Source organism: Hibiscus syriacus, unplaced genomic scaffold (genome assembly GCF_006381635.1).
Source record: "Hibiscus syriacus cultivar Baekdansim isolate YM2019G1 unplaced genomic scaffold, ASM638163v2 tig00110450_pilon, whole genome shotgun sequence".
NCBI lineage: Eukaryota > Viridiplantae > Streptophyta > Magnoliopsida > Malvales > Malvaceae > Hibiscus > Hibiscus syriacus.
In genome coordinates this window covers 2,253,955-2,280,669 of record NW_024062743.1, presented here as the reverse complement: position 1 = coordinate 2,280,669, position 26,715 = coordinate 2,253,955, and the positions used below count along the sequence as shown (strand labels likewise).

General features: G+C 35.2%; 1 long non-coding RNA gene and 1 pseudogene across 1 annotated transcript; one reads left to right on the top strand and one right to left on the bottom strand.

Annotated features, from left to right (window-relative positions):
• Positions 1-485: 485 nt before the first annotated feature.
• On the top strand, positions 486-23,740 carry LOC120126100. The gene is made up of 4 exons (XR_005516431.1): positions 486-496; positions 8,705-8,712; positions 16,171-16,174; positions 23,666-23,740. It is a non-coding gene; the product is annotated as an uncharacterized LOC120126100 (long non-coding RNA).
• LOC120126099 lies at positions 20,774-24,301 on the bottom strand (annotated as a pseudogene).
• Between the last annotated feature and the right edge of the window lie 2,414 nt (positions 24,302-26,715).

The window sequence follows — 26,715 nt, the reverse complement described above, 5'->3', positions numbered from 1 at the left end:
ATCAACATAAATTTGAACTACTAATAAATCTTTACCTTTATTCTTCAAAAACAATGTAGTGTCAACCTTCCCTTTTGAAAAACCTTTTTCAATTAAAAAATTTGACAATCTTTCATACCAAGCTCTAGGAGCTTGCTTTAAACCATAAAGAGCTTTTGTCAATTTTAAAACATGATCCAGAAAATTTGTATCTTCAAAACCTGGAGGTTGTTCCACATACACTTCTTCTTTTATAAAACCATTTAAAAATGCACTTTTAACATCCATTTGATATAATTTAAATTCATTGAAACATGCAAATGCTAATAACATTCTAATTGCTTCCATCCTAGCTACGGGAGCGTATGTTTCATCATAGTCTATGCCCTCTTCTTGAGTATACCCTTGAGCAACAAGTCTAGCCTTGTTTCTCACTATATTACCACTCTCATCAAGCTTACTCCTAAATACCCATCTAGTACCTACAGTAGATTTATTACTAGGCCTTTCAACTAATGTCCATACTTTACTTCTCTCAAATTGATTTAACTCTTCTTGTATAGCAATAATCCAATGTTCATCATTTAATGTTTCTTTAATATTCTTAGGCTCAATGCATGAGATAAATGCAACATAATTACAAATATTTCTAAGAGAAGATCGAGTTGTTACCCCTTTGGATGGATCACCTATAATTTCACCATCCTTGACATAGTTGTACTCTCTTGGATAAGATACTTCCCTTTCTTCAATGGTTGGATTCTCAAGAGGATCATGAGTTTCCTCATTTTTCGTTTCTTCCTTTGATGATGGTTCTCTAACGTCATTTGAATTTATAACACCTACATCATCATTCACACAAGAATCCTTCCTCGGAAGGGGATTATCATCGAAAACAACATGTATAGACTCTTCTACAACTAAAGTTCTTTATTAAATACACGATAGGCTTTAGAATTTAAGGAATAACCCAGAAAAATTCCTTCATCACTTTTAGCATCAAATTTGCCAAGGTTTTCTTTACCGTTGTTTAAAACAAAACATTTACATCCAAAAGGGTGAAAATAACTAATGTTAGGCTTTTTATTTTTGAAAATTTCATATGGAGTTTTCTTTAAAATTGGCCTAATCATTACTCGATTTACAACATAACAAGCGGTATTTGTGGCTTCCGCCCAAAAATATTTTGGCAAATTATTTTCACAAAGCATGGTTCTAGCCATTTCTTCTAAAGTTCGATTTTTCCTCTCAACAACTCCATTTTGTTGAGGGGTTCTAGGTGCTGAAAAATTATGTCTAATACCGTTAGAGTTACAAAATTCAGTAAATCTAAGATTTTCAAATTCAGTTCCTTGATCACTCCTAACACTAGTTATAGAGTAACCTTTTTCATTTTGGATTGCTTTTGAAAATGTGATGAATTGTTCTAATGCTTCATCTTTAGTACTTAAAAATAGAACCCAAGTATATCTAGAATAGTCATCTACCAAGACAAATGCATATTGTTTTCCACCCAAGCTAGTAGTTCTAGTTGGCCCAAAAAGATCTAAATGGATCAATTATAAAACTCTACTAGTTGATACATCATTAATGGATTTAAAAGAAACTCGCTTTTGTTTTCCTATAGCACAAGCATTTATAGATTTTATCATTATCAAATTTAAGCTTAGGCAACCCTCAAACTAAATCACCTTGAATTACCCGTTGCAAAACACTCATACTAGCATGTCCTAGTCTCCTATGCCATAACAAATCATCATGCTCATCCCTAGAAACTAGGCACAAAATAGTCATATTAATAAAATCTAAATGCATCATGTATATATATATATCCCTATTTTATGACCAACAAGCATAATCGAAAATAGATGCAATGTTAATCAATTTTGCAATCATTTAAAATAAAACATTGTATCTTTTATCAAATTTATTTTTCAAAAGATTATGCTTTTAACACATTCACATATAAAACATTATGCAATGTTGATTATAGAGATTAAGAGAACATGCATAAAGTTTTTGAAAATGTTATGCATTAAAACTTTATAATATTTAAACAAAAAATCTATGCATAAACATTAAGAAAAAATTTCAGGTCAAAATTTTGCAAAACCAAAGTTCTTGAAAAATCGATATCAATTGTTAAAGAGATATCAATTACTTTTTAAAAAACAATTTTGACCAAAAATTAATATGATGAACTAGTTTATAAAACATTACCATGTTCATCATACAATATTTTTCAACATACATGAGATAAAACATAATTCAACATTTTAAAACCTTATGCTTGCATAAACTAAATGAGCAACCAAATAATAAAAACATTAAGTTTAGAGGTTACCCATTCCCTTTTTATGTGTAGCTTAGAGCATCTTGAATATCATCATCTTTATCACAATTGCTCTCACACACCTATAAGAGACATTTAAGTAGATTTTGGTATCCAAATTGCTTTGGATCCTTGAACATTAGTTTCAATGCCTCTTGTTCCTTTTGGAACCCATACTTGTCTAATTTTAAATCGTTTTCCTTTCTTTAAAGGACAAGTTATCCTTATGACCATGATAATGACAATGTGAACATATTGTCATTATTGAACTAGATTTATTTAGAATGATCTTTTTCTCTTGTTAAACATTCAAGCTTATCTTTCAAATTGAAATTTTCTTTTTCAATACTTTCAAATTTCATTTTTGAGAGTTCTAAATACTTCTTCAAGATTTCATTTTGATTTTCAAAATCCATTTTCATTTCTAGAAGAAGTTTGTTTAATTTGAAAATTTCTTTTTCAAAGTTTTCATATTTTATTTTTGAAAGCTCTAACTCCTTTCTCAACATTTCATTTTGATTTTCCAAGTCTGTTTTAGCTTTCAAAAGAAGATCATTTTTAGCAATAAATTTATAAATCAATTTATTGTATTTGGAGTTCATGGTCTCAAACTCCAAAAATAATTTATCATAAGCATCTTGTAACTCATTAAAAGATTTTGAATTTGATATATTTGAGTTAGAAGATACCTTTGGCTCTATGAGAGCTAATAAAGACATCACTTTTATTGGTTTCTTCTTCCTTGTCTCTATAGATCTCCTCAAGCTTATCCCACATTTCCTTGGCACTTGAACAAGAAGAAACTCCTTTATATATATTAGGATCAATTGCACAACACAACATGTGCATAGCCTTTGAGTTTTGTTGAGCTTCCTTCCGTTCTTGAACACTCCACTTCTTTGCCTTCTTAGTAGGAGAGGAATATCCTTTCTTGATTATCATCAAAGCTTCCATATCAAATGCTTTGATGAATATCATCATACACCTCTTTCAATGACGATAATTTGTTCCATTAAAGTGTGGAGGCACGTCAATAGGTCTGGATTCTTCCATGGAGAATAAACCAGAAGTAGACGCCATCTTTATCGATTTAACTCTTCCCGGATCGACTCAAGAGGCGATTAAACCTTCAAATGAGTAAAGCTCTGATACCAATTGTTGAGTTAATCAATTGATGGAATCGGCCAAGAGGGGGGTGAATTGGCAATAAATATTTTGGTGGAAGCTTTTGCAGAAAATTGAAAGAAATTGCACAGCAATTTAGAGTGGTTCGACTTTATCAACCAAAGTCTACGTCCACTACCTTAGCTATCCACACTAAGGATTTTCCAACAAATTCACTAATTTGTTCTTTCTTTTGAGGCCAAAGAGATAACCTTACAACTCCCTCAAGAATATACCTCAATTCTTGAGAACACTCTTTTCTCAAAGAGAAATACAAATTTGCAAACTTACAAGAAAAACCTCACAAGGCAAATATGTTTGCACAATTCTAGAACAAAGAAAGAACACTCAATAAATACAATTGAGCACAATAAGTGTTCTTGAAAGCAAAATGAATATTGAATGAAAAATAGGCTTGAAATGCTCAAACTTGAGGTTTGATGCTTTCTCTTTTATTCTCTCTTGATTCTAATTGTTGGATGTTTCTTTTTATTGATCAATGGATTCTAAACTTGTTTAAATACTCCTTGAATCAATTCTGAATGTTGGTGATAATTAGTGGAGTCAATAGAGCTGTTATTGTGTGAAAACAATTAATTTTCTAGGTGGGAGCGTCTCATGCATCGATGCATGACCATTATGCATCGGTGTAAAATTTCAAATATTTGACCGTTGGACTCCTAGTGCATCGGGCACTAAGAGTGCATCAATGCATGAAGTGCATTCGATGTTTGAAAAATAGCTGGTGCATCGATGCATGGATTGTGCATTGATGCATCAAATGCATTCGATGTTTAATTAATCAGAGTGCACTGAGCATGGAGAGTGCATCGGTGCATGGAATGCATTCGATGTTTCAATTTATTCATTGATGCATCAATGCATGGTATTGATGCATCGGTGCATGCCTTTGAAAAATTGATTTAAGGCTTGATTTTGGTTCAAAATACTTTGTGAAAATTGTTTCAAAAATAGTTAAGTACAAATCACAATTTACACATTTAGTAAGGATTAAAATTGATCTTCAAAGACTGGAGTAATAATTTGATATTCGATAAATTGAATCGAATATAATTGTAAAATATTTATAAAAATCTTAAAATTCATTTAACTTAATTTGTTATATCGAAATATCAAAAATGTTTTTAACATGACCCCACACTACACCATGATGCCTACCCCTTTTTGTGTGTTTGATGATTGTGTATTGTATATGATGATGCTTAGTTGCATGATATTGTGGTTAGATACCCAATAAGCGTATACTCATGAAGAGGCCCTTAGCGGTAGATTAAGGGAAGTATGAGCCTTATACCATTATGATAGTGGATGTAGTTTGGATAGATGACTATGTAGAATTGATGGTTTAGTATTGCTTCTCTAACTATACTAGTTAGTATTCTTATGTTATGAATTCATGTAGTATAGTAGATGTATTATGTTGTGCGAGGTTTTCAAGCTCAACGTTTAGAATATGATTCCGTTCACAGGTTATAGGTAATGTGGAGTGTGATGGGATAATGGTTATCACTATCAGCAGAGGAGTACTAGAGTAAAACAATGACAGCTTAACGAGCATGTAGAGGCCATGATTTGAAATGAGTCAACTTATCATATTTAATTATTTATTGAGAAAATAACCTCAGTGACCAAAAATCCCATATAATATACGATTTTAACCAACTTTTTCCGGATTTGCCAAAATGACCAACAAAATCGCAATGCGATCGCTAATTCGCAACGCGATCTCCATTATCGCAAATCAGTTTCCAGATTCGTAACGCGATTATGACTATCGCAATGCGATTTTCCAATTTCGCGTTGCGATTTTCCCAATTCGCAATGCGAATAAGTAAATCGCAATGCGAATTTGGAAAATCACAATGCTATACTGACTATTGCAACGCAATAATACAAAATCGCAACGCGATACTGACTTTCGCAACGCGATACTGACTTTCGCAACGCGATTCTGACTTTCGCAACGAGATAATACATAATCGCAATGTGATTTTCAAAGCGCCATTAGTATAGCAACGCGTATTTTATTTTTAAATTCCAAACATGAATATTAATATATTGAACACTGAACCGTCCACAGTATCCCGTAATCACAACCATACCTAAAACCTAAAATCACAACTCAGTCCCATCTCCATCTCTCACTCTCTCACCCATCTCCGACGAAATCCATCCCCATCTCCGACGAAATCTGTCTATCTCCATCTCTCAGAGCCACTCTCACAATCAGAAATGGAAAATCAACCAAATCAACCACCGAGGGTTAGTTTTTTTAATTATTTTCTTTTTGAAATTTTTGCATTATTATTAGGTTTTTCATATTGAAATTGATGATAGGTTTAGTTTACTGGTAATTTCAATAATAGATTAACCATTTCACTTAGATTGTTTATTAAATCAACCGAGAATCGTAACGCGAAATAAAAATCGCAACGACAAAATCGTAACGCGATTTTATTCTCTCGTTGCGATAGTCAAATTCACATTGTGATTGTCATTTTCGTGTTGCGATTTTCATTTTTAGAAACTATTCTTCTTCTGCAAATTGAAACTTGAATGAATTGCATTACTTCAACCAAAAACAAAGACAAATAAGAAATTCACAGTGTTGCAAATTAAGTTTGAAGAATAAACTACTACTCTTTATGTTTATTATTGTTTTGGTATATCTTCACAGTGTAGTTTTTGGTATATCTAACTTAGTATGTTTATTGTTTTTGTAGAACTTTTATTCGGTTCAATTGACTTTAAGAAATAAAGTCAGCCTGGCCAAAACAATTGCGTCGAAGCTTTCACCTGCACAAAGAAAAATGTTTGAGGATACTTGCTTCGGGCCATGGCTGAAAGTACAACATCCCGGTGGAGATGCGATGTTGACACACCTGTTTCTTCAAACCATGACTAGGGATCTACCAGATACTATACAACGTCGTGATGAAGAGATATGGTTTGATTTTCCACCGGCGTATACGTGTTTTGGGCGGGAGGAGTTTTGCTTAATCATCGGTCTACGCTTCGGACACGATGATGTAGGTCGGTACACTAGACACATTACCCACCCATCATGGTTATCCCGGGTTTTTCCTGAGCTGGAGAGGCCGAATCTACACGTGGAAGACCTGACGATATTATTGAATAAGAAAGATGGTTTTACTCGGATGGATGACGTCGATGTTGTCCGAGTATGCCTTCTAATACTTTTGCATGCCGGCTTTTTAGGCAGAGAGGCCAGACAACCTATTCCGAATGATCTAATCAAATTGGTAGAAGACCTAAATGCGTGGAACCTGTTTTCGTGGGGCTCGTATTTATGGAAAGCTACATGGAATAAGTTATCGTCTGCCTTGGATGATCGAAAAAGTTTGTATGGCGATGGTTCCAAATACACTTTGACAGGCTTTATTTGGGCCTTTAAGGTAAGAATTTTTATATAATGTTTCCAAAATTATAAGTAATTATTTAACAATTACTAATGTTTTTTATTATATTGTTTGTAGATTTGGATATTTGAGGCCTTTCCCGCCATGAAGACATATGCAATAAAAACTTCAAATGATATTCCAGGGCTATTTCCTGGAAGAGGAAACGAACCTTGCAATGGGAAGATTTACTACGGTATACGACAATAAATAATGTAAGTTAACATAAATACTACCATATGTTTATAAACAAGTTATTACTAGTACACGTTTAACTTTGTTTGAGCTTTTATATTGTTAGGAGGCCAACACTCCATTACAGAGGCTGACACCCACGGAAGCTGAGCTTGCCACTGATTGGTGGCAAGCTAGTAAGCGTTTTTTTGATGGCACGGATGATGAGAAGCCTCCACTTTGGGAGCCATCACCTCACCCAGAGCCATCACCTGATCGACCCGACTATACACCTCCACAACGACAGCCATCACCTATTCTGTCGCATCATCGAGCCTCTTCTCTACCATCACCGCAAGATAGGCGACCGGCAAAGATGCCACGACGTTTATCTCCCTGTTCTCTACCTCCACGGGATGAGTTAGGGGAGTTACGTGATGAGGTTAATGCCTTGCGTGAGGAGGTCGGTACTTTACGCAAAGACGATGGTGCATGGCGTGTTGAGGTGTCTACTTTACGCGGTGAGGTAGCCGCTCTACGTGAGATGGTAGCATCGTTGCAGAATGAGGTTCATACTCTACGCAACGAGGTAAGTTTAAGATTTTTAATATTTAACTTGATGATAAATTTACTCGTAATTTCACTTAGATTAACCATTTTACTTAGATTGCTTAATAAATTCATTTGGTTGCTGCCAATACTGCTAAACTGTTTTTGTTAGTATTTGTTTTTGGTTTTGTTTTTGTCTTTTGGTTGAAGTAATGCAATCCATTCAAGTTTTCAATTTGCAGAAGAAGAATAGTTTACTTTCGCAACACGAAACTTACTTTCGCAACGCGAAAATGACTATCGCAACGCGGAAATGGCTATCGCAACACGAAATGAAAATCGCAACGACTAAATCGTAACTCGAAACACAAAATCGCATTGCGATTTTCATTTCGCGTTGCGATTTTGTCGTTGCGATTTTCATTTCGCATTGCGATTTTATCGTTGCGATTTTCATTTCGCATTGCGATAGCCATTTCCGCGTTGCGATAGTCATTTTCGTGTTGCGAAAGTAAACTATTCTTCTTCTGCAAATTGAAACATATAAGTGCTTATATAAGTGCTTACTTCTGGAATGTTATCTGATGCATTTCTATGATAGAATAATAACTTGGGTGAATACAATGCAAGTTTGAAACATATTTGTCTTTGTTTAATATCATGTCTGTTTATTTACTGATTTATGTATTAATTTTTTTTAGCGGCCCGATAAGGTGGATGCTTTACGTCGGGTTTTCCTTGCACGACGGAGTTCACGCATCAGACGGCGTGCACGTGCTATTACGTCTCCGTTCACCCCAATGGTGCGAAGACTCCGCAAGAAGAAGCCCGACTCACCTGTCATCCCTCAAGAGTCCCCTCCAATCGTTCAAGAGGCCCTTATTATCCCTCAAGAGTCCCCCCACCATTCAAGAGGCCACTGTCATCGTTGAAGAGGTCCCTCCCACCATTCCAGAGCCCGATTCACATGGGGTAATATATCGAATTATTGAGAAACCCCTACCGTTGCCGGACATGATGGATGAGAGTTGGCTCTCGTATGAGTTATCGGCTAGTACCCTTCCAGTATCTGAAGTGGAGATGAGACAATTACCGGAAACAATTCTGGATAATACCCTTTGGGCTAAGACCGCAGTTGATTTTTATCTACATGAGCGGAGCCAAGGGTGTTACACTGACATAAGCAAACTCAACGATGAGATGTATTTGTTGCTTAATCGGTCTTGGTGGGGTGTGTTATTAGGGTTGAAGACAGTGGCTATTTCGATGGGGAGGTAAGTCTTATATTTGTCTTATATATGATTTTGATTAATTTTTTAAAAAATTAATGTAATTCATTAATATATGTCTTTTTTGTAAAACAGCATATCGATGCGTGGGTGTCACGTCTTCTAATAATAAGGAAGCTTAGGAAAATTAAAAAAATTTCGCGATATACAATAATGCCGGCGGCTTTTCACCCAGTTCACTTGAAGAATCAACGAGATGAATCATTTTCGTTGGGTAATGGACAAGCTAAACTTTATCCTGCATGGTGGGTGGTCGATAAGGTTAGTGTTTATTTTTTAAATTTTTTAAAGGTGTTCATAAATAAGTGCGCAAATAAATGAATTATTACTTATGATTGCAGGTGTTTATCCCTATTTTGGAACGTCGTCATTAGCTTCTCGTCCAACTTCAGCTCTCATCCCTAAAGATAATAGTATATGACAGCATGATAAATTACATATCATTGTCCGATTTGAGAGATATTATCAAGGGATGGAGCTCTCATTTGGCTAAATTCTTGGATGGGATTAATTATTGGACTCATTCTGGACACAAGAAGCCAAAGAAGTTCAATGTCACAGTTGTCAGAGACGAGACCGCGCCACAACAATCGCCGGGAGCCAGAGGGGATTGTGGTCCGCTCGTATGCATGTGCTTGGCGCATTTGACGATGGGAAGCACAGAGTTTCTACCTCCCACCGATAGAGATAGAGCTGCAGTAGGCTTGTGGTTTCGGCATTATATGGCTAGAGCGATATATTCGAGACGCTGCCTACCTGCATCCGCGTTATGAAAGTATCCATTGTTAATTGGTAAGTCAAATGCAAGTTTTGTTAACACATATACTCCTTTTGGTTTGAAAATGTTTGGTTAAGTACCTAGAATTCAATAATTTGCTGTTTGTAGGTTTTAGATGTGTAGGAAGTCTTGTTTGAGAAAATGTTTTGGTTTCTGCAGGTTAATCCTTAAGTGAGCTGCGTGAAATGAATGTACGGGTGCAAAAGTTGATTCATTGATTCAATAATTGATGAGGAAATAAGAATTATTATTATTTTTTGGTTGTTTAATTGATTTGTAAAAAATGATTTGTAAATGTTGATTTGTTTAATTGATGAGTACATAATTCTTATTTATGCTTGTTTAATTGATTGAAATGTAATAGTTGATTTGTTGATTTTCAATCTGCATTATGTTGAAGCCAAAACAGACTGTCGCAACACGAAACTGACTATCGCAACGAGAGAATCGCAATGCGAAATGAAAATCGTAATGCGAAATGAAAATCCCAATGCAAAATGAAAATCGCAACGAGAAAATCGCAATGCGATTTTCATTTCGCATTGCGATTTTCTCGTTGCGATAGCCATTTTCGCGTTGCGATAGTCATTTTCGCGTTGCGATTTCCCCGTTGCGATAGTCAAATGAATGTCTAATAAGTGATAACAACTGAACAGATCATAGCAATGTTCAAACTCAAGTTACTAATACATGCCTAACTGAAAATGTTAAAAGTGCACACATAAAATACACATAATACAACGTTTGCATTTAAAAATCACCTAAGTTAACAGTCCCAAAAGGTAAAGCCGGTTGTGATTGGGATTTTGAAGATGATTGCGATTTTGATTGCCTTTTGCTTGACACCATATGAGCTTTGGATTTTGATGAGGATCCATAATTTGGTAGAGGAAAAGATGATTGTGATGGCACTGGTGAACCACATGTCAACCTTATGTGACAACTTTCCTTGCACCGACTACATGTCGATCTCTTCTTCTCTTCACCCTTAGACGGTATACGATCGTGACTTTTTGGTCGGCCAGGTAGCCTTCTGTCCATGGCTGGTGGCAAAAACTGTTTGTAAGTCATCTGGTATGTTCCACTCAGAAGGATGTGGAATAGGGTAGACAATCTCTCCATAAGTCTGTCGATATACTTCTGTAGTGTAGCAATCCATAGCGTATGCGCTTGAATCATCTTGGTTTAGATGAAGAGAAACTTTTATAACATGGCCACACGGATAACCAGATGTTTGCCATTTCATACAACTACACATCTTTGCATTTAGATCGACAAGCCCATTTAAGTTATTATCCAGTACTTCAAACAAAGTGTTTGAACATGGTTCAACTCTCCATGACGTTGACTTCACAACACGTTTCGTTATCTTTTTTTCTGTCCATGGTGTAACACGATGTTCCAATGTTCCTGTAAATTTAAATAAATAATACTTAGTAAAATATATGATAAATTACGAATTTAAAGAAATAATACCTGCATGGTTTCTTTTCTTGTAGTACCACTGTTGAATAGAGGCTCGAAAAAACTCCATTAACATAGTAATGGGTAATTTCCGGGAATGACGACTTAGAGCGTTGATTTATTCTGTACTATTAGACGTCATGAAACCATATCTTGCTCCAAGTTGATGTACTCTTGACCATCTTTCAAACCCGACATCTTCTAGTGTTTGAGCACACTGAGGCAAAACGCGTCTTAAACAGTTTATATACTTATTAAAATCCACTTCCTGATAAGCTTTTACAGCCTTCCAGTATGTCCATTTGTGATTTTTTATACCAGCAGACCTTGATTTTAGATTTCTATACAAATGAACACCACAAAGTCCATGAAAAGCATCTGGGAAACACCTTCTAACAGTGTTGTCAATTGAGTTTGCCCTATCGGATATGATTGTCAGATTGCTAATAGGACCTATGCAATCCCTAAGATGCCCATAAACCATGTCCATGAATTAGAGGTTTCAGATTTGCCAACCCCGTAAGCTATTGGCAATATCCCATTGTTAGCATCCATGGCTACTGCTAATAAGTTTACTCCAAGGTATCGACCTTTCAAATGTGCTCCGTCAACTATAATAACTGGGCACATGCAAGTAATAAATGAACGAATCTACAAAATAATATACATAAGAAATATAATCATTTAAATGTGAAATGCATGTAACTAACAAAAATGAGTCAACAGAATTATATTGATTTACTAACCGCAGCACCAATGGCGATAAACAGGAACTCAAAGCGTCCATCTCTATCTGTTTTTATATGAGTTACCGACCCAGGATTTTTCAGCATTAAATTGTGACAATAAGCCGGCAGTTGGGAATGATGCTTCTGGCGACCCCCTCAACAATTCCAAGGCATAACATTTGGCTCTCCAAGCTTGAGAATATGATATACTAATCTTGAACCGAGCATTCATGTCAGTCATAATTTCATGTCCCCGATATACCCTGCCATTCAAAAACATTAACTCAGCCAGAAAACCACCCAACACCTTTTTGTTTGCCTGTCTATGGTGAGGAAAAACTTGGGTTCTTAAACATGTATGTTTATCAATAAAAGTCCTAACTTGAAACATTTCGCAATCTTTTATCCTCTTTGCAATCATACGCCACGTACAGTTTTTGTCAATCATACACCTTGTTTCGAAACGATCTTTGCTTGATTTGTTAACTTTTAGTTGATAGCCATCTTCCACACATTTCGTATACAAAGCTATCTTCAAGTCTTCCTTTGTATCAAAACAATCATCTTTCTTGATACGAATAACTTTTGTGTAACAATCAACTGCTTTCTTTACCAACTCTTCTTCCGGTATCTGAAGTAATTTTGGCATATTCCAGTTATACTCCTGTGGCATTTTCTTTTCTTCGGGGACTTTTTCTTCTTCTTTTTCTTCTTCAGGATTATATGAATTACAGAATGGATGTTCAACATGTTCATTCACAGTCGTAACTTCCTCCTCATTATCATCAACAACATCTTCCTCGGCAACGGCTGTTTCATCATCAAAATTCGGGTATTGACCAATATCAAAATCATTACACGTAGGGTCTGTTTCTTCTTCTGAAACATCATCAAAATCCGAGTATTGACCAATATCAAAGTCCGGGTATTGACCAAGACCAAATTTTGAATACTGACTAGTACTCACAATTTTTTCTGTTGGCTCATCGTCGTCTAATTGGTCAATATGAAAACCGAAATTTGGTGCTGAAAGTTTATTGGGATTTGGATTAGAGAAAGGTTGTGGGTTTTGAGAAAAACTTAGTTGATTACTACCCGCTACTGACCCAACAATACTACTTCTAGGTTCAACAACATACAATGTAACATCATCACTTGAAACACTAATGTAAGCAATGAATCGTTCAACATCTTCATTGTCGGTTAACAAATAAACTTTACCATTTCTCTGATAAGATAGCCTAAATCACTTAGGGGCTCTAAATTCAATTTCTTTGAAACACGTAACATTAGAGTTTCATAAGTTAACTTTTTTAATGACAGTTTTAGTTGAAGATTCATGGGTAAAGGCATATATTGTAAAACACCATGAACATTCTCCCATGACCCTCCAAAACACAAATCTATCCAAACATGATCAACATTAGATGATTTCATGGTTGTAAATTAATTTACTAAACAAACGAGCTGCGAAATTAAGACATGTTGCCGGATGGGGAAGGATGTAGGAACGGATATAGGAACGGATGTCGCCGGAGAGAGTGATAGATGGAGATGGAATGAGTTGCGATTTAGGGTTTTAGGTTATGAGTTGTTGCTGCTGCGTAGATATATACCTAAAAAATTCTGTATTATCTCGTTGCGATAGTCAGAATCGCGTTGCGAAAGTCAATATCGCGTTGCAAAAGTCAGTATCGCATTGCGATTTTGTATTATCGCATTGCGATAGTCAGTATCGTATTGCGATTTTCCAAATTCGCATTGCGATTTACTTATTCGCATTGCGAATTGGGAAAATCGCAACGCGAATTTTGAAAATCGCATTGCGATAGCCATGGACAGAAGGCTACCTGGCCGACCAAAAAGTCACGATCGTATACCGTCTAAGGGTGAAGAGAAGAAGAGATCGACATGTAGTCGGTGCAAGGAAAGTGGCCATACAAGGTTGACATGTGGATCACCAGTGCCATCACAATCATCTTTTCCTCTACCAAAATATGGATCCTCATCAAAATCCAAAGCTCATATGGTGTTAAGCAAAAGGCAATCAAAATCGCAATCATCTTTAAAATCACAATCACAACTGGCTTCACCTTTTGGGACTGTTAACTTAGGTGATTTTTAAATGCAAACGTTGTATTATGTAGATTTTGTGTGAACTTTTAACATTTTCAGTTAGGCATGTATTAGTAACTTGAGTTTGAAAAAATGAAAATCGCAACGCGATTTTAGTTTCGCGTTGCGATTTTCATTTCGCAACGCGATTATCTCGTTGCGATTTTCATTTCGCGTTGCGATTTTCATTTCGGATTGCGATAGTCATTTTTGCCTTCAACATAATGTAGATTGAAATCAACAAAATCAACCATTACATTTCAATCAATTAAACAAGCACAAATAAGAATTATGTTCACATCAATTAAACAAATCAAATTTTACAAATCATCTTTTACAAATCAATTAAACAATCAAAAAATAAGCAATAATTCTTATTTCCTCATCTACTATTGAATCAACTTTTGCAGCCATACATCATTTTCACGCATCTCACTTCTGAGATTAACCTGCAGAAACCAAACATTTACTCAAACAACACTTTCTACACATCTAAAACCTACAAACAGCAAATTATTGAATTCTAGGTACTTAACCAAACATTTTCAAACCACAAGCCTATAAACTTACCAATTGTTTAATGAACATTTTTATAACGCGGATCAGGTAGGCAGCGTCTCGTATATATCGATCTAGCCATATAATGCCGAAACCACAAGCCTACTGCAGCTCTATCTCTATCGGTGGGAGGTAGATACTTTATACTTCCTGTGATCAAACGATCCAATGCCAAGCATACGAGAGGACCACAATCCCCTCTGGGTCCTTTCGTTTGTTGTGGTGCGGTCTCGTCTCTGCTAACTGTAATATTGAGCTTCTTTGGCTTCTTGTTTCCAGAACAAGTCCAATAATTTATCGCATCCAAGAATTTAGCCAAATGAGAGCTCCATCCCTTAATAATATCTCTTAAATCAGCCAATGATATGTAATTTATCATGCTGTCTTATACTATTGCCTTAAGGGATGGGAGTTGAAGCTCGACGAGAAGCCAATGTTTACGTTCCAAAACAGGGATAAACACCTGCAATCATAAGTAATAATTCATTCATTTGCGCACTTATTTATGAATACCTTTAAACTCAATCTAAAATAAATACTAACCTTATCAACCTCCCACCATGCAGGATAAAGTTTAGCTTGTCCATTGCCCAACGCAAATGATTCATCTCGTTGATTCTTCAAGTGAACGGCGTTAAAAGACGTCGGCATAATTATATATCGTGTATTTCTTTTATTTTCCTTAAGTTTCCTAATTATTAGAAGACATGACACCCACGCATCGATATGCTGTTTTACAAAAAAAGACATATATTAGTAACTTACATAAATTTAAAAAAAAATAATCAAATTGAAATATAAAAAAAATATAAGACTTACCCCTCCATCGAAATAGTCATTGTCTTCGACCCCTAATAATACGCCCCACCAAGACCGATCAAGCAACAAATAGATATCATCGTTGAGCTTGCATATGTCAGTGAAACACCCCTGGCTCCACTCATGTAGATAAAAATCAACTGCGGTCTTAGCCCAAAGGGTGTTATCCAGAATTGTGTCCGGTAGTTGTCTCCTCTCCACTTCAGATACCGGTATGGTACTGGCCGGTAACTCATACGAGAGCCAACTTGAATCCATCATGTCCGGCACGTCAGAGGGTTTCTCAAGAATCCTACATATGACGCCATATGAATCGGGCTCTTGAATGGTGGGAGGGACCTCTTCAACGATGATAGTGGCCTCTTGAACGGTGGGAGGGGACTCTCGAGGAATGATAGGGGCCTCTTCAACGATAGGAGTGGACTCTTGAGGGATGACAGGTGAGTCAGGCTTCTTCTTGCGGTGTCTTCGCACTATTGGGGTGTACGGAGACTTAATAGAACGTGCACGCCGTCTGATGCGTGAACTCTGTCGTGCAAGAAAAACCCGACGTAAAGAATCCACCTTATCGGGCCGCTAAATAATTAAATACAAAAATCAGTAAATAAACAGACATGATATTTAAACAGTGAAAACAAAGACAAATATGTTTCAAACTTGCATTGAATTCACCCAAGTCATTATTCTATCATAGTTCACAAAATGCATCAGATAACATTCCAGAAGTAAGCACTTATATAAACATTTAAAAGGACAACATATATAAACATTCCAGAAGAAGAATAGTTTACTTTCGCAACACGAAACTTACTTTCGCAACGCGAAAATGACTATCGCAACGCGAAATGAAAATCGCAATGCGAAATGAAAATCGCAACGAGAAAATCGCAATGCGAAATGAAAATCGCAACGACAAAATCGCAACGCGAAACACAAATCGCATTGCGATTTTCATTTCGCGCTGCGATTTTGTCGTTGCGATTTTCATTTCGCATTGCGAATTTCATTTCGCGTTGCGATAGCCATTTCCGCGTTGCGATAGTCATTTTCGCGTTGCGAAAGTAAACTATTCTTCTTCTGCAAATTGAAAACTTGAATGGATTGCATTACTTCAACCAAAAGACAAAAACAAAACCAAAAACAAATACTAACAAAAATAGTTTAGCAGTATTGGCAGCAACCGAATGAATTTATTAAGCAATTTAAGTGAAATGGTTAATCTAAGTGAAATTACGAGTAAATTAATCATCAAGTTAAATATAAAAAATCTTAAACTTACCTCGTTGCGTAGAGTATGAACCTCATTCTGCAACGATGCTACCATCTCACGTAGAGCGACTACCTCACCGCGTAAAGTAGACACCTCAACACGCCATGCACCATCGTCTTTGCGTAAAGTACCGACCTCCTCACGCAAGGCATTGACCTCATCACGTAACTCCCCTAACTCATCCCGTGGAGGTGGAGGTGGAGAACAGGGAGATAAACGTCGTAGCATCTTTGTCGGTCGCCTATCTCGCGGTGATGGTGGAGAAGAGGCTCGATGATGTGACAGAATAGGTGATGGTTGTCGTTGTGGAGGTGTATAGTCGGGTCGATCGGGTGATGGCTCTGGGTGAGGTGATGGCTCCCGAAGTGGAGGCTGCTCATCATCCGTGCCATCAAAAAAATGCTTACTACCTTGCCACCAATCAGTGGCAAGCTCAGCTTCCGTTGGTGTCAGCCTCTGTAATGGAGTGTTGGCCTCCTAACAATATAAAAGCTCAAACAAAGTTAAACGTGTACTAGTAATAACTTGTTTATAAACATATGGTAGTATTTATGTTAACTTACATTATTTATTGTCGTATACCGTAGTAAATCTTCCCATTGCAAGTTCCGTTTTCCTCTTCCAGGAAATAGCCCTGGGAATATCATTTGAAGTTTTTATTGCATATGTCTTCATGGTGGGAAAGGCCTCAAATATCCAAATCTACAAACAATATAATAACAAACATTAGTAATTGTTAAATAATTACTTATAATTTTGGAAACATTATATAAAAATTCTTACCTTAAAGGCCCAAATAAAGCCTGTCAAAGTGTATTTGGAACCATCGCCATGCAAACTTTTTCGATCATCCAAGGCAGACGATAACTTATTCCATGTAGCTTTCCATAAATACGAACCCCACGGAAACAGGTTCCATGCATTTTGGTCTTCTACCAATTTGATTAGATCATTCGGAATAGGTTGTCTGACCTCTCTTCCTAAAAAGTCGGCATGCAAAAGTATTTGAAGGCATACTCGGATAACATCGACGTTATCCATCCGAGTAAAACCATCTTTCTTATTCAATAATCTCGTCAGGTCTTCCACGTGTAGATTCGGCCTCTCCAGCTCAGGAAAAACCCGGGATAACCATGATGGGCGGGTAATGTGTCTAGTGTACCGACCTACATCATCGTGTCCGAAGCGTAGACCGGTGATTAAGCAAAACTCCTCCCGCCCAAAACACGTATACGCCGGTGGAAAATCAAACCATATCTCTTCATCACGACGTTGTATAGTATCTGGTAGATCCCTAGTCATGGTTTGAAGAAACAGGTGTGTCAACATCGCATCTCCACCGGGATGATGTTGTACTTTCAGCCATGGCCCGAAGCAAGTATCCTCAAACATTTTTCTTTGTGCAGGTGAAAGCTTCGCCGCAATTGTTTTAGCCAGGCTGACTTTATTTCTTAAGGTCAATTGAGCCGAATATAAGTTCTACAAAAACAATAAACATACTAAGTTAGATATACCCAAAACTACACTGTGAAGATATACCAAAAACAATAATAAACATAAAGAGTAGTAGTTTATTCTTCAAACTTAAATTTGCAACACTGTGAATTTCTTATTTGTCTTTGTTTTTTGGTTGAAGTAATGCAATTCATTCAAGTTTCAATTTGCAGAAGAAGAATAGTTTCTGAAAATGAAAATCGCAACATGAAAATGACAATCGCAACGCGAATTTGACTATCGCAACGAGAGAATAAAATCGCGTTGCGATTTTGTCGTTGCGATTTTCATTTCGCGTTGCGATTCTCGGTTGATTTAATAAGCAATCTAAGTGAAATGGTTAATATATTATTGAAATTACCAGTAAACTAACCCTATCATCAATTTCAATATGAAAAACCTAATAATAATGCAAAAATTTCAAAAAGAAAATAATTAAAAAAACTAACCCTCGGTGGTTGATTTGGTTGATTTTCCATTTCTGATTGTGAGGGTGGCTCTGAGAGATGGAGATAGACGGATTTCGCCGGAGATGGGGATGGATTTCGTCGGAGATGGGTGAGAGAGTGAGAGATGGAGATGGGACTGAGTTGTGATTTTAGGTTTTAGGTTATGAGTTGCGATTACGGGATATATTGTGGACGGTTCAGTGTTCCAATATATTAATATTCGTGTTTGGAATTTGAAAATAAAATACGCGTTTCTATACTAATGGCGCTTTAAAATCGCATTGCGATTATGTATTATCTCGTTGTGAAAGTCAGAATCGCATTGCGAAAGTCGGTATCGCGTTGCGAAAGTCATTATCGCGTTGCGATTTTGTATTATCGCGTTGCGATAGTCAGTATCGCATTGTGATTTTCCAAATTCGCGTTGCGATTTACTTATTCGCATTACGAATTGGGAAAATCGCAACGCGAAATTGGAAAATCGCATTGCGATAGTCATAATCGCGTTGCGAATCTGGAAACTGATTTGCGATAATGGAGATCGCGTTGCGAATTAGCGATCGCATTGCGATTTTGTTGGTCATTTTGGCAAATCCGGAAAAAGTTGGTTAAAATCGTATATTATATGGGATTTTTGGTCACTGAGGTTATTTTCTCTTATTTATTTTATTTATCGAATTTTCTAAATTGGGGCCCCACTTTTGTAAATGATTATGGTTTCATACTTTGTGTAAATATTTTAAAAGTGAGTATGGTTTTAAAAAAAATGGTCAGTTAATTCAGTGATTCCGTGTGACACTCGAATCACTTATATTTGTGTGTTACAAAAGTTGTCTGAAATATGATTAGATGTGTTTATTGATACAAATTGCTTACTATGTTCCTATTTAGATGCAAAATGTGTATGTCTCGACTAATTTAATAAGAATATTTTGTGTGTATGTCTCGACTAATTTAATAGGAATGTTTTGTATAAGTGTTTTATATGACTATATGATAATTAAATGATGGTTAGTATGCATACATATATGATATAAAAGGGAGACATTTTTCATGATGTTCATATGTATATAAAACTAAAAGCACTTTGGTTTTTAATATATTATATATTTTTAAATTTGGCCAACTAATTTGATCAAAATATTGTTTTAACCCATCCACCACATCCTCAGCCATCTTGAATTGTCATATTAACGTCGTGAACTGTCATGTTAGCATCGTAATAGTCAAGGTTTGATTCTATTGATCAAAGGATAAATTAATTTTTTTTCTCGACTTGAGGGTCATATTGAATGCATAAAAGAAATTTAGGGTCACACTAATTTTTTTATTTATAAAAGTTTAAGGACTTTAAATATCGGATTATTGAAGAGAAGGGATTTTATTTGATTGTCGTTGATCAAATTATGTTAATTTTTTATCATGTATTTAAAATTTATATTTTAAAAAATATTCCATATATAAACCATATTAACTTGATGAATAAATTACATCAATCCCTTATTATGTATTTTAAAAAATTAATTTATTTTTATTATTATTTTTGAACTTGTTAATTTTTTAAAATATTCATATATACAAATATTAATGATATGTAGTTTCTTCTATTGGTCTTCCTTTTGATTTACAGTTCTTCAAGTTTCTTTGATTTCTTACTTCAAGTTTCTTTGATTGTTTCTTGACGTGTAGTGATTTGTATATAATATTTCATTGACTTCTGGATATGTATCAAATGAGAATACATTAAGGGGAGTTTTACATTTGACCCTTTAGATCTAGTAATAATCGTTCATGGTTATATTTTTTTAATGATTATTTTGAATATATGTATGATATTATTTTACATAATAATAATTATAATTAATAAACTCTACGTACATATTTCCACAAAAAAAGATATTAATGATGAGTTAGCATGACTTCTTTATCATAATTTAAATTGATATGTTCCATATACCTTAGCCTGTCCCGTTCAAACGAGTAATTATTTTATTATAAATCAATTTGAAAGTTGAGGAAACGAAATCAAAAGCATAGTTTACCGAATATATATATATATATTATATATATTACTTCTCAGACAATATCCACAACATACATCTGAATTCTGTAATATCAAGGCTGATGAAGTTCAAATGTCCTAAATACAACATAACACAACACTAGCTTAACGGACAACTATAATTACCTGGGAAAATATTGCAGTAAGGCCACTCTATTTTTCGAAAATTTCAGTTAGGAGGGCCACACATCAGTCAATTACTAGTTTATCAACAAAAACTGGGAAATGGCAACGCAGCATGTTGCTAATAGCATTCCCAGAAGAAAACCAGTAGCAACTCTTAGTTTTATATGATAAAAGAGGGGTCTTTCGGCAGCTATCTGTCCATTAATCAGCTCTGTCGATCAACGTGATCAGTATGGGAAAAGGATTGGCGATGGGTCTCTCTGCAACTTCCCGTCGCACAAATCTAGTTTTTTAATCTTTTCTTCACACCAAAACAACTGCTCTTTACTGATCTTTTCCATTCTGAGAACCCGGTATACAATCTTGACATCGATGAGACCAAACAACAACAGAACATCTTCTGGTGTCGGTGGCCAGGATTTCTTTTTCCCCTTTCCTCTTTTTACGCAGTTCCTTCAGCTTCGTCGCTTTCTGCAGATAGAAATGAAAACATTGTAGAACATAGTAGATTATAATGAATAAATCCATATGGTTGGTCGTTCGAACATCACCATTCCCTTCACTGATGAGACATGCAAGTTCGAATGTGTCAAATATGGAGCCAGGAACAAAAATGGAAAATGAAGAATTGGAGCAGCATATTCGAATACAAATAATGCAGGTGATGGATTATAGTACAGTGATGTCGGTAGACCAAAAACTTGCATAGATCAAAGTAAGCGAAGCAAATAAACTACTGATAATGAAAGGGCAGAATTGATCGCAATTCCGCGGAACGTAATGGTCCATATAATTAGTTCGAAGTGTGGTACCGCAGGCGGTGCTGTGTAATCAAGCGGTATCCTAGGAGATGATATGGATACTGTAGAATGAAGTTACCTTTTCTAATAAAGATTTAACTTGTTGAAACGGGGTAGCCATTGGATCTGATTTCCAAACAAAGTATGTTTTTTCTTGTCAATTTTTACAAAAAGCTGGAATGTAAGGATTACGCTCTCGATAATCCTGATGATATCAGGAGCGAGAGCCAAATAATCGGATTCGTCTTCCACCTTAGCCTTATGATCCATACCTGGAAAGATTAAAAAAAATAGTCAAGATATCAAAGTTTCCTACTTTTTCCCGATCAATCCTCAAAGATTTACCTTGTATGTTTGGAATTTGAAGAAGCTTAGGCAAAACATGCCTAGAACGGGCATATATTTCAGCTCTAGGACCATCCTGAAAAGGTTCATTTTCGATGAACCTTTGCAATAAGACTTGGAACTGTTGAAGGAGCTGAGCACTGTGGTTGTAACAAGCAGGATTATCAGGTTGGCACAAAACTAACTGGCTAAGTTGTGTGTATTGGCAATGAAATGCCTCCCAAGTTAAGCAAATTTGAGCCACATATGCTACCTCAAGGCCATGATACGGGTCGTTCGTTGGCTGCTGCAGGTGCTCGGTTTCTTCATCGGGTTCTTCAATCTTCTTCAAGGAAAGGCAACTAAGAGGTGATGCATGTTTCTTGGATGCAGATTTTGGTGAAGGATTTATAGAGCCTGTAAGCCAATCGATTATTCACAATGAGAATTCAAGATTCGGTACTAACATAAAACTACAACGCTAAAACGAAACAAAAAGGTGAAAACATCTCCCAAGAAATTCCAAAAAAAAAAGAATGACAAGTCTACTCTAAGCAACAGCATAAATAAAAAAAACCTTTCAAGTGCCAACGATCCTACAGTTAGTTCTATTCTTCTCGGAGGAAAAATATTTTAAGAAAAAAGAACCCTGCCAACAATAGTATTCTTCGTTTATGCATCTACTTGTGCTGTACGATCTCATCAAGACAGAAATATATCCGATTCATGGACATAAAAGGCAACAGCCTGAAGGCAAAGAGTGAAGTGGGAAATAGTAAACAAACAAAAAACAACCGAGTATGAAAGCAATTAACCTTTGATTGATCCCTATTCCCACCATTTAAGTGAACCATCACAAATCAATCGTATTGAATTCCGGAAAACTCTTTTTGTGATACGAGCAGATGGCATTGCTCAATAAACCAATACTCAACATAGTTGCATTCCACGCAAGCTGATTCGTTTTAATAATTCAGACATTATTGTTTCTCAAGTAACATGAAGGAGACTTGTATCACAAAAAGATAGGGGTGACACTTGATACCTGAACCGTGCCTCATCACAACTAAGACCTTATACCTTTGGACATCTTAAATTATTCTTCATGCTAGTGCAAAACAAAAGGCACATATAATTAAAAATTTCAATCTATCAGGAAACAACAAATCCACCTAATATGCAGCTAACAATATGTTCCTGCTGTATTAAAGGTAGTAGCTCACTTCAGACGGCATAAGATTCAACAATGCAACAGAGAAAATGGAAATATTTACCAGTATTCTTGATCTGCTGTGCATTATCCTATCAAAGAACAGCATTCGCTCGCAATACTTCTCATAAACAGCATCAAACCCACCCCACCATTGTCTCCCCTCTGCTTCCACATCCCTCCACTCGCTCGAGCTGGTCTCACTGGCCTCGGCTTCGTCATCCTCGAGGTACAACTCTTCTTCTTCCTCCTCAGGAATCAACACCATAAAACTGTTTCTTCTTAGTTCTTTTAACCTCCTCTTCACCTCATTTGTTATAAAATCGTCATCTTCTTCATCCTCAACGTCGGATGCCGCAAGATCAGGTTTGGATGATCCATCTAAACCAATGTCACCATCACCATTATCATCTTTCAGTTCTTCTGGTTGTGTCACATTATTATCGACCAAACCCTTCTCAGGATCTGGCTTCTGGACTTTCCTTAACTTCTTAATTTTCAAAAAACCCATCTCTTTTACACTTTCTAGCAGTCAACTAAGAATTAAACCTCTAGATCCCAGAATTATACCAAGATACTAAACAACTTTTTAACTAAACAAAAATATTCTGATTCCAGAAAATGTAAACAGCTTTAGTTGGACAATGTCAGACCTTGAAGCCAAAATTCCAAGTGTAAAACAGTAATTTGAGCCCCAAAATGTCCAGCAGTAAAATCCAGACTCTTTGAACATAATTTAAGCAACTGATGAACTAAAAACCCTGAAGATCTCACCTTAAAACAAGAAAATCAACTGAAAAACTTCTTTAGATGCACTCGATACATGAGCAGAAGCACTTAAACCTTTGAAAACAGCAATGCAGCAGAGACATTCACTTCGAAACTTCCATTAAACCCTTAAATCCTCAACATTGAAGCTTGCAAAAGAAGAACTTCCCGGCAACTAAGAAAAAAATGCCAGCTTGGAAACTCCAAATATTTTCAAAGATTACCTTTTTACTATGACCCAAGTCCCCAGCAAGAGAATTTACGGTGACCAAAAGTCCCCAGAACCCCAAAGCCATGAAAGCTATAAAAGTGAAATCACAAAGTGTTTTACTTCAGCACTTCACTCACTACTCAGTATAAAGGTCAGATTTTTGTAACCGACAATACGCTTGTAGAAGAAAGTATCAATGGAAAAAAAAAACCCCACAAAGTTTCCCGTTTTTTTTAAAGTAAAAAAAAATAGTAGTTTTCCATACCACAGTTAATATACAGTTAAACAGATAATTTACTGAAAATATTATTATTTTTTAATAATTTAGTTAAAATGTTATTTAAAATATTATTTTTTTCAAAAATATTAATATTAGACACTACTTAAAAAGTTATTTTTTTTACTGATTTTTAAATAAAAAAATTAATATTTTCGATAAAAAAATTATGATGAATAGAAATTTATCAAAAATATTTCTCAACCCATTCATTATTTTTCCATTTAAAAATACAAAGACTCACGAGAAATTCTATGAACAGTGAAACATAAACTATATTATATAAACCCAAGGTTGCATTATTGAAAGAGAAAAGAACTGTAATCTGTAGTGGTGTGATGAGTGAGGGGACAACAGTGATTTACTATTTTGTGGTGAATAGAAAAGAGTAATAAATGTCAAACTATCCTTCTAAACTGTTCTTTCATCTTCACTTTCTAGCCTTTTCGGAGGCAAATGTAGTTCCTTTTAAATTAAACCGATAAAAAATTAAATAATAAGAGGGGAGGGTTAAATTAGAACATTTCTTTATTAAGTTAAGTAAAAAATAAAGAAAATATAAGCACGAGAGCCAAGAAACAGTGAGAGAATATAGTCAGAAATGAGTAAGATAAAGCACCAACTCTCTGCAACTTAAGCAATGCCCCCGCCAAATCTGGCCTTCTTTTATTAGTGCGTCTTTTTACTGTTTCCCCATTTTACACCTAATTTCTTTATTTAAGAAAAGGGGTAACTATATATCTAGTCCTAGTACTTTTTATTTTTCTTTTGTACACAAATTAATTATTTTTTAAAATCATATATAAAATTTAATTTATATTTCATTTTACATCTTACCATTAAAAATATATTGATGTTTCACGATAAATTAATATCACATCATCATTTAAAAATTAAAAAAATATCACGTCAACTATTTTATTAATTTTTAAATATTAAATAACAAATTAAAATATAAATTAAATGTTAGGCATAGTTTTAAATAAACATGAAATTTAAGCGATAAAACAGAACATAAGTAATGGTTCAAATATTAAACTTGGTGTTTACTCTTTAAAAAAATATTTTCTCGTCCTTTTCCTTTCTCCAACTTTCTTAGGCCCTCAGACCCATTAATTATCAGTCAGACATCATCTCTCTTAATATTGATAATTTAGCACCCTTTCTGACAATGCGCGGATCACCATTTACGTCTTCGTGGGGTTTTGTCCGAGCTAACTCAACGTAAAGTAAGGCATGAATCGACATCTGTTCTTTCGCTGAACCTATGACATATACAGATGACACGGATCATGAAGCGTGTCTTCCATGGAAAATGTTGACATGATGCCACGTGAGAATGCACATTTCAAAGTGCACACCTTCCAAAGTTCACATCATCTCTGAAAGCATTTTAAAAAATATACTTTAAAAAAATTAAAAATAAAACTATATGGACTAACATCGTAATTTAATATATATTAGTTTCATGAGTTGAAGAGCTTAACGGGTTTAGCTTATATAGGCATATTGGAGTGTTTACGCTATATTTCTTGACAATGTGTGATAAAAGCTAAAAGGTATTTCCTTAACTTTTTTATCTTTATATCTAATGAATTTACTTATACACTATTGTTAAATTACATTACGTTAATATTTATTATTAAGGTTTATATTAATTAAGATTATATATTTTTATATGTTAAGGTTTATGTATCTTCAAGGCTTGTATACCCATGTAAGTCAACGAGGTCGACAATGTTTGGATTCAAGTTGATGAAAAATCTCAAAATTGTATCTTTTTCTTCTGTGATGTTAGCACGGTTCATTAAGGATTGTATCTCTTTGTAGTAGTCTTCGACTAAACTTCTTCTTTGTCGAAGTCAATGAAATCGTTACTTAACTTCTCGAATGTAGTGTGTCGGAAGAAAAAGATTTCTCGTAAAACCTTTAAATGTTGTGATTGCTTGAATTCAACTATCTTCTATAGCCTATGGTTATTATAATTTAGTTCTAATAATTTTTGGTTCTTTTATGATTAATGAATATATATATATATATATGTTCGAGTATTTTATTGCATTGATTTCTCGTAAAAGATTTTATTTTTGTGTAATACTATTAACCACATGTGTATATCTTTTAATCTAATATTTTCTTTAAGATATTACATCAAAGTCAAATTCAAGTCTATCGTTTAAGAAAAGAATGTAATATTTTAATTTCATGTGTCATAACCATTTAAATTCAATATTATTTTAAAAAATGATTATGAGTTTTATTTGCAAAATTGGGTGATTTTGAATTGATTTGTATAAAATTGAAAGGAGTCGCCATCGACCTTTGAGTTATGTAG